We start from the raw sequence: 9,346 nt of genomic DNA on the forward strand, positions 1-9,346 counted from the left end.
TTCTTTTTGATAGTAAGCATCAAGGAGTCCTAGATCTAGCAAGTCTCTCAGTAAATGGAAGAGAGTAATAGGAAATTTTTTCTCCTAAGTAATTTTCCCAACGGTTGCTATCCTTATCATACACACCTGTAAAAGGCTATGGATCTGGGGGAAGTCTTTGAGGCCCTCTTGATAAGGCAGGATCCCACCAGCATCCCCTAATATGCCACTGCCATCTTCCATCCACCAATCTTTTAGGAATCTTATTTAGTTTTTGGTCTAAATATCCCTCTACATCTTTCTTATCTACTGTAGATACTTCAGGATTAAAGGGAAGTCTCCAATAGCCATGCACTCTTTCTGCTCTAGCTGTGCCTACAGCTTCTTGTAAATCTCTTACAAACAATTCCTTCTGCTGAAGTGAAGTCATAAAACCCCCAATGCTTTTATTTTCACTTATGACTTGTTTAATAGCCTCCATAAGAGGGGCTTTCAGCATATCACTTAAATCTGGTGGATTAGTCATATTCTCAGGACACTCATCGGATGTTGGAGTCATCATCACTTCCAAGAAAGAGCCCTGAATAAGAGAATGCTGAGCATGAGTAAGTAGAACAAGCAGCAGGAACAGTAAAAGAATAATGGGCACTCCTATGCAGCAAAGAAAAGAGAAACAGGAACAGGAACACATCTTTCCCAGGGGCTTGCCAGACTTTCCAGGACGTAGGCCTCTTTGAAGCCCCACTCTCAGATCTGATAGCAGATGTTCCATGCTAAGCAGACTCCACTGGAACAGGTGTGGCATACTCCATTGGGCATGGTTGGTGGCAGAAGGAGCTTGGGAGGACCTGGGGGTAAGGCCTGCAGAGGTGGCTCCCCAGGGGGACAGAGAGCATGGCCAGCACTTAGTAAGGATGAGAGCCCTGTTAATATGGAGTGCACTCTCATGGTTCAGACTTTGGGTCTTATCATGATGTTTGATGGGCGAGGCCAACCCTATTTTAAATGTTGACCTGTGATCTTCAGATCTCAGCCTCCTGAGTACTAGGATTATTGGCATGAGCCTCTGGCACCAGGGCCTCTGATTCTTTTTGGTATATTACGGTTTGAATTCAAGGCTTTAGACTTGCCAGTCAGGTCTTCTAACATGTGAGCCAAGACTTTCTGTCTTGGGTATTTCCGAGATAGAGTCTCAATATATGTTCAGGCTGGTCTGGATTGGATTCCCCACTGCTACCTTTCTGGCCAGACCCTGGATGTAAGAAAATGAATTCACTCTATGTCTACATCGCTTTGCTGGGATGTCATTTTGGGGAGTGGGGGCGGTGTGAAGAGGAAAGACCCCAGAACTGACACCTTCTGGGGGACATTTCTTCTTGTGACAGAGCCAAGTCTTTGCTGTGTATGACGAGGAAGCCACCATCAGACTGACCTGGAACAATGCTCAAAGGTATGTAGGCTGTTGAAGTATCAAACCCACCCATGTCTGCTGCCCACTCACAACAAGGGGGTGCAGTGCAGGTGGTCCAGCACTGGCCCTAGGGGATTATAAATGGATGGTGGTGGTCAGGTGCCAGTGGTTCCTGCACATCATCCTGGCTATTGGGGAGGCTGAGGTCTGATGGACGTGACTCAAAGCCAGTCCAGGCAGGAGAGTCTGTGAGATTCTTATCTCCCATAAACCAACAACCACCCCCCCACACACACACAAAAGCCAGATTTGGTGCTGTGGCTCAAGTGTTAGAGCCTTAGCCTTGAGTAAAAGAAGCTCAGGAATGACATTCACTCCCTGAATCCAAGCCCTAGGACTCACAAAAAAATAATGAAATAAATGAATAGTGGGCATCTGTTACCTTACTACCAAAAAGGATGGATTCAGTCTTCTCTCTGGTACTTGTATCCAAAGGTCATGGGCTTCTCTTGATGTTCTTCTAAACTTCTCCTCTCCATTATCTTTCCAGGCTTCAGTTGCAGGATAGAATTCATATCATTCCACTCAATGTGACCTTATGTACCCTCCCCTACCAGCCTTCCTTGGGGTGGGGATCCTGGATGTACTCATCACTGGGAGGATGAGGCACCGGAGAAATAGTGTAGGTATCCCTGAAACTTATACACACACACACACACACACACACACACACACACATACACACACACACACACACACACACACACACACACACACACACACACACACACACATATACACCCATACTCACCCAGGCCAACTCAGACTAGCCTTTTCCAAAGACACTTCAGCTCCTTGGATTAACTGACCTAAGAGAGGAACTTGATTTCCTGTAACTAAGTATTTTAACTAGGGCTTGCTAATTGACATGAGATAAACAGAAGCTCAAACGAAAGGCTCTGGTGCCCATCACCTCTGGCTCAGGCTCACAGCTGACATCCTGGCTACTTGGGAGGCAGACATCTGAGGATCAAAGATTGAAGCCAGCCATAAGCTGGAAAGCTGGTGAGACGCTTCTCTCCATGGAACCACCAAAAAGTCAGAAGTGGAGCTATGGCTTAAGTGGTAAAGCACCAGCCTTGAGTACAAAACCTCAGAGACGCAGCTCCCAGATCCTCAGTTCAAGCCCACACAAAATAATGGACCCATCTTGTTGCCTCCAGACTGCCTGGGCCTCTAGTGCCCTCTCATGGAGTGTGATACAGCATTGGTCCCTGGTTAGTGTATCAGAGCCTTCAAAAATTGGGTGGTGGAAACCAGGCCTTCCCCTTCATGTGCTTTCAACCCACTCCAGTAGGAAGGGAGAGTGTGACTGCAGAGCAGAGAAGACCCCACTCTGCCAGGGTGATTGGAGCAGGATTCTTAGAAGCAGCACTTGAAAAGGGGTCTTGCTTAACAAGGAGTATCTGACAGGAAGCACACAGAGCAAAGATGCTGTACATAAAGGACAACATAGAGGAGCATGTTCACTTCCAGACAGAGCTGCTGGTGAGAAACTCAGTACAGATGTGCAGGACTGTCTTGAGACACGCCCAAGTGGTTACAGAAGAACAGCTATCCATGGTTGGGTTTGTGTCTTAGCAGTAGTGGGCTTGCCTAGTGCACAGGAAACCCTGGGTTCAATTCCTAGATCCCACATACACAGAAAAAGCTGGAAGTGGCACCATGGCTCAGGTGGAAGAGCATTGGCCTGGAGCAAAAGAAGCTTGGGTACAACACCTAAGCCCCGAGGTCAAGCCCCAGGACTGTCAACATAAAACAGCACTCCAAGGGTCCTTGGTGACAAGTGGATGGCTATGCCCTGTAGCTCTTAGTAGATCCATCCATTTTATGTGTCACCTTCTTTGACAGAGGGAAGCTGGACACTCCTGCCCTGGCATCTACTGGACCCAGTTATCAGCAAACCTCCCAACATCTTCCACCAGGACATGGAGCAGCTGGCCCCAGAAAATCCTCAGATACAATTTGAGTGGCGCAATGGGATACAGGGCAGGCCCCAGAAATCCTAGTGGGTCTGATCTGCCCCAGATGGCCATGCCTTCCAGAGGAGGCGGTTGGAAGGTTAGAGAGGGGTAGTGATGTGGAAGGGGCACTTTAATGCCTATGGCCCTACCCAGATTCTGAGCCTCCCTTTGCTGTCCCTAAGGGATCTAGAGGAGTGACTAGGTTGGAGTGTCTAGAGGAGGACTAGTTGGAAATTCTAAAGAATGAGACACCATAAACCATGCTCTGATGGCTCATGCCTATCATCCTGGCTACTCGGGAGTATCTTGTTTCCCCAACACAGGCAGGAACGTCCCAGGGGAGTCTCATTTCCAATCTCCAACCAGAAGTGGCACCATGGTTCAAGCACTGGCCTTGAGCAAAAATCATCATCAGGGACACTACCCAAGCCCTGAGTTTAAGCCCCTCAACCAAAAAAAAAAAAACAAAAAAACAAAAAAAATCCAAGAAAGAAAGACACTCCTTGCCTACAAGAGATGGTTAAGGAGAGGGGTTGCTGTGGTTGGGAGACCAGGTACTGGCCTCAGGGTACAGACATTTCTAAGAACTCCCCAGTTTTGCCCAAGGGTGAAGTTACAGCATGGTGGGCTTTGCCTTACCAAGAACTCCAGAGGTCGTGTCCTTTCTTAAGCAGGGAGTGGGCGAATGGGAATAGGGGTGGGAGGGTAGTGTCAATTATATTCTCCCCATCCATGGAGGAATGGTTTTGTATGCTGGTGTTAAAGTCTGAAGGGAAGGGCTGCATGTGGTTTGTGGCAGGAAGGTGGGTTTCCCCTGGGTGTGAGAAGGTGGCTGAAGCCAGGCATTGCCAGTGGCTCACAACTTTCATCCTCGTTACTCAGGAGGCTGAGCTCTGAGGATCCAGTTTCAAAGCCAGCTCGGGCAGGAAAATCTGTGAGACTTTTTCTCCAGTGAACTACCAGAAAACCGCAAGTGGCACTGTGGCTCCAGTGGTAGAGCGTGCACCTTCAACTGAAGAGCTGAGGGACTGCGCACAAGCCCAAAGTTCAAACCCCATGACCAACAACCAAAAATAAGGTAGCTGAGTTTTCTACATAGCGGTGTGTACAGTAGGAAATGGCATGCTGTGCCAGGAGACATTCCAGACATGTGAGAAGCTCTGAGTTTTGTCTATAGTTGGTCTGAGGATGGTAGTGCCATCTTCTCAAGGGTTGGGGTATTCAGGTGCTCAGGGACTGCTGAGGCCTTGGGCTACCCATGTGATGTGTGTGTGTGTGTGTGTGTGTGTGTGTGTGTGTGTGTGTGTGTGTGTGTGTGTATTTTTCCATCGTCTTTGTCTGTCCCCTTCATTGGTGCCTGTTTGCCTCTTTCTGACCTCACATGGTGCCCCTCCTGCACAGCAACCTTGCATTTAGCCCCTAATCAGGGTCTACAATGAGTCTTAAATTGCCAGAGACCTGCAAATTTCAGCTTTTCTTTGGGGCCCAAATCCAGTCGTCCATGTTTCTGGCCACCTCCAGGGGATTCTCGGTTAGCAGGGCAGGTGGCATAGGTTGTCCCCTGACACAGGGTGGGGGGAAGGGCGGGGGCTCAGTCATGTGATGTCCTATCATTTTCCTCAGCTGGACCTTTGGCTGCATGTCCCTTCCTGAAGGCTGGTAGTGGAGTGGGGGAAGGGTGGTTGCCTGTGGCTCTGGACAACTCAAGCATGAAAGCTGACTGAAGGCCGCCCAACCAAGGATCTTCCAGAGCTACATGGGAGGTGAGGCCAAGGTGGCTTGGAAGTATCTGTCGGTGTCTAGGAAATGTCAATGTACCTTACCACAGGAAAGTCTATCTTCTGGCCCCAGCTGGACCTCTCTAGGTCCTTCTAGACAATTCTGGATGCCCAGAACACAGAGACACAGACTTTAGATTCCAGGGCTAGGGAACTGGGGGAGAGAGACTGGTATGGCCAATACCTCAATGTTCTGGGGCATTAGCCATGACCTGGCTATGCCCCCCTTGTGTATGTTCATTTCTTAATCCAGTGTTGGCCACACACCAGCCTTTTGTGGCAGTACTGTGGAAGTGGCAGGAGTGGAAGTGAGACCTAGGATAACCAAAATCTGGATATATGGCCTGTGGGGATGGGGATGGCAAAGGGTGTCTATTAAGAAAAACATCTCAGATCTGGAACTCAGGGCCTAGGCACTGTCCCTGAGCTAACACTCTACCACTTGAGCCACAGCTCACCTTTCATCCTTTTTAGTCGTTTAGCGGAGAGAAGAGTCTCGTGAACTTTCCTGCCTGGGCTGGCTTCAAGCTGCCATCTTAAGAGCTCAGCCTCTGAGTAGCTGGGGTTGCTGGTATGAGCCATTGGCAACTGCTAAGGATGTTACCGTGTGTATGTGTGTGTACATGCACATGTAAGTGTATGTGTGTGTGTGTTTGTGTTTACCAGGACTTGAACTCAGAGCCTAGGTGGTATCCTTTAGCTTGTTTGCACAAGGTTGGTGCTGTACCACTTGAACTAGGGTATCTCTGCTTCCCAGCTTTTTGGTGATTCATTGGAGAGAAGAGTCCACCCAGGCTAGCTTGATTGAAAACTTGAGCCACATTTCCATTTCTCTCTTTTGGTAGTTCATTGGCAAGAAAAGAGTCTCACTAACTTTCTTCCCCTGAGTTGGATTTGACCCATGATATCTTATCTCTGTCTCTTGAATAGCTAGGATTTACAGGGGTTGAGCCACTGGTTGATAGAAACTTTTCTTAAGAAAGAGTTCTTCCCTGCATTTGCCCTGACTCCTCCATGCAAAGGAGGCCTCTGAGGGTCAGGAGCTGTGAAAAATATGCTTCCAGCCACTGGAAATGGCTGGGGTCCATGGTGAAAAGCCAAGCTAATCTTCCCCCTGGGCTCCATTCTGGGTCCCCACCCTCTGCCCTACCTGTGACTCAAGTACAAAACTTGACCCAGCCTTGAATCTCCTTCCAGACTTGTCTGAAGTCAAAGAACCTTCATTCCACCCACACCACCGGCTCTACACCATACCTCATGCTGTACCTTCTGCCTGAGGCTCTCTGTCCTTTTCTATATCTTAGAACTGCTGTGGAATTTTGGCACTGGTTATATCACCTCCTGAAGCAACTCTTTCCTTCCCTTCTCTCTCTTTTTTTAAATATTGAGTTTCTAGAGATGGAACTTGTGCAGGCCAACTGACAAATGCTCTATCTTGGTGTGTGTGTTTGTGCCAGTCTGGGGGTTTGAATTCATCACCTTGACAGTATCCCTGAGCTTTTGTGCTCAAGGCTAGCACTCCAGTACTTGAACCACAGATCTACTTCTGGCATTTGGGGTGTTTAATTGGAGAAAAGTGTCTCATTATAGTCTTTCCTGCTTGTAATTTTGATCCTCAGATCTCAACCTCTTGAGTAGCTAAGATTACAGGGGTGAGCCATCAGCACCTGACCTCTTACTTCTAACCTCGGCCCTCCTCTGAGTCCCAGAAGAATATATCTCACCAGGGTCCCTTTTTTGCCTGTCTTGGAGCTTAATCTCAAAGTCTGAGCATGTTCCTGAGCTTCTTTTGCTCAAGGCTCGCACTCTATCACTTAAGTCACAGTACCACTTTCGGCTTTTTCTTTTTCTGTGGTACTAAGGAATCGAATCCAGGACTTCGTGCAATCTAGGTAAGTATTCTACCACTAAGCCACATCCCCAGCCCAAGGCTCACTTTAACAGGAGCTATGAGGGTGGGACTTATTGGCTAACCCCTTTCGGCACAGAAATCACTGGCTATTTCCTATCTTTCCCAGGATTTGGGACCAGCCTGAGACTTGGCAATCAGGAATGATGAATGAGTGATAGGCACCAGGCCCCACATCCTACAGAGGGATCTAGAATATGTAGCAAGAACGTTGGACAACTCCTACAGCCTAGGAAGTGTGGTCTCCCTGGATGCAGTGGCTGGCTTCTAGGTGTCCTGATGGGACACCTCACCCACAACATAATGCACCTGTTGCACAAACAAGCCCAGGCAAAGCCTTTGGGGTTTCAGTACTTAAATGGCAGAGAAGGATGCTTTGTTCAAGCTGCCAGCTCAGACTTAGTATTGTCTCAGTGCTTGTCCCAGCTTACCCAGGTTTGGGGGCTGGGCATGGGCAACCTGCTGAATGCCCATCATCCATACACCATCCATCTATACACAGAGACACAGAATTCTGCCTCCTTTTTTTTTTTTGGTCAGGTCCAGGATTGAACTATGTACCTAGGCACTGTCCCTGAGCTCCTTTTACTCAAGGGTAGTGCTCTGCCCTTGAGCCACAGCCCCATCCATTTGTGTATTTTTTTCCTGTGGTCTCTTAGAAATAAGAGTGTCAGGAACTTTCCTGCCCCAGCTGAATTCCAACTGGCATTCTCTACATCTCAGCCTCCTGAGGAGCTAGGATTATAGGCAGAAGCCGCTGACACCTGGCTATCTTTTCTTCCTGTTCTTTTTTTAACCGTGACAAGCTGAAGTATTCACAGTGCCATTCTAATGGTTTGTATTCGAAGTAAACTACCCAGGCCTGGAGTTTGAATGCTAGGACTGCCCCCCACAAATGAAGGGAGAATCTGAAAAACTCATTCCTATTCATGTGAATGCTAATGGAATGTTATAAAAGTAATAATTTGCAGTTAATTCTTGATTCTATTTTAGAATGCCACACACAAATTACTGGATTTATATCTTCCATTCTAGCACCTAATGGAAGGATATTGACTAATTTTTAATTACAGATTTTGTAAGTATTCAACCATAATACTTCATGAAATGGAGGGATAATGTAATCACTAATAATTGGTTTTATATATATATATATATATATATATATATATATATATATATATATATATAATATCTTCACATTCCCTCTCTGTATATATATATGCATATATACACATACACTCACATATATATATATGTATATATATACATATATATACACATCTATCTATCTATCTATCTATCTACCTATCTATCTATCTATCTATCTATCCAACTATCTATCTTTCTATATATATATATATATCTTTCTGTCTATCTATATATTGGGCACTACTGTGGCTTGATCACAGGTCCTCAGAACTTCCTGGCAGCTCAGTTTGCCACACACTGGTCTGCTAAGACTGCTACCCCATTTATGGATTGGGTATTGTGAGTTGAAATCCCAACATGACCAAAAATTTATTCGTGGAGTAAGAAGCTAATTTTGACACATTTTTTTCTTCTCTGTGACAGTCCTTGGTTTGTGTGATGTATAATCCAAATGCAAATATATCGTAGGTGATATGAAGTAATGAAACATTATATGTGTAATAATACTAAATTAATAAGTGTAATAAATGCCATATGCTGTACACCCATGCAATATAAATAGATCTCATACATAAATATTAGTTTTTTCAGTGCTGGTGCTTCAATTCAGGCTCTGGGAATTGGTCTGAATTTCTTGTTTTCAAGGACAGTGATCTTCCCCTTCACCCACAATGTCACAGAGTTACCCAGACCCTGAGTTCAAATCAAAGGCCTGCCAGAAAAATGGTGCAAATTCCAAGTCAGGGCCTTATTATTATTATTTTTTGGCCAAACCATGGGGCTTGAACTCAGGTCTTGGCATCTCTGCCACAACCAACCCTGGGATCCTAGGACCAGAGTTCAAATCTTGGGGCTGGCAAAAAAAAATCAAAAGAGACGGATAAAACTGAGATGGAAAGGGGAAACAAAGAGGAGGCAACAATGCTTGATAAGAAATGTACTAGTTATCCTGCCCATGTAATTGTAACTCCTCTGTATGGTATTCTTACAATAAAAAAACTGAGAAGTTCAAGAAGGTGGTTTTACTTTTTTTCCCCCTTTGCATTGTGGCCATCCTGGGCCTAAATGGCAAGGCCCAGAAAGTGTACATGAC

Source organism: Dipodomys spectabilis, unplaced genomic scaffold, assembly GCF_019054845.1.
Source record: "Dipodomys spectabilis isolate Male_0828 unplaced genomic scaffold, ASM1905484v1 ptg000093l, whole genome shotgun sequence".
Classification (NCBI taxonomy): domain Eukaryota; kingdom Metazoa; phylum Chordata; class Mammalia; order Rodentia; family Heteromyidae; genus Dipodomys; species Dipodomys spectabilis.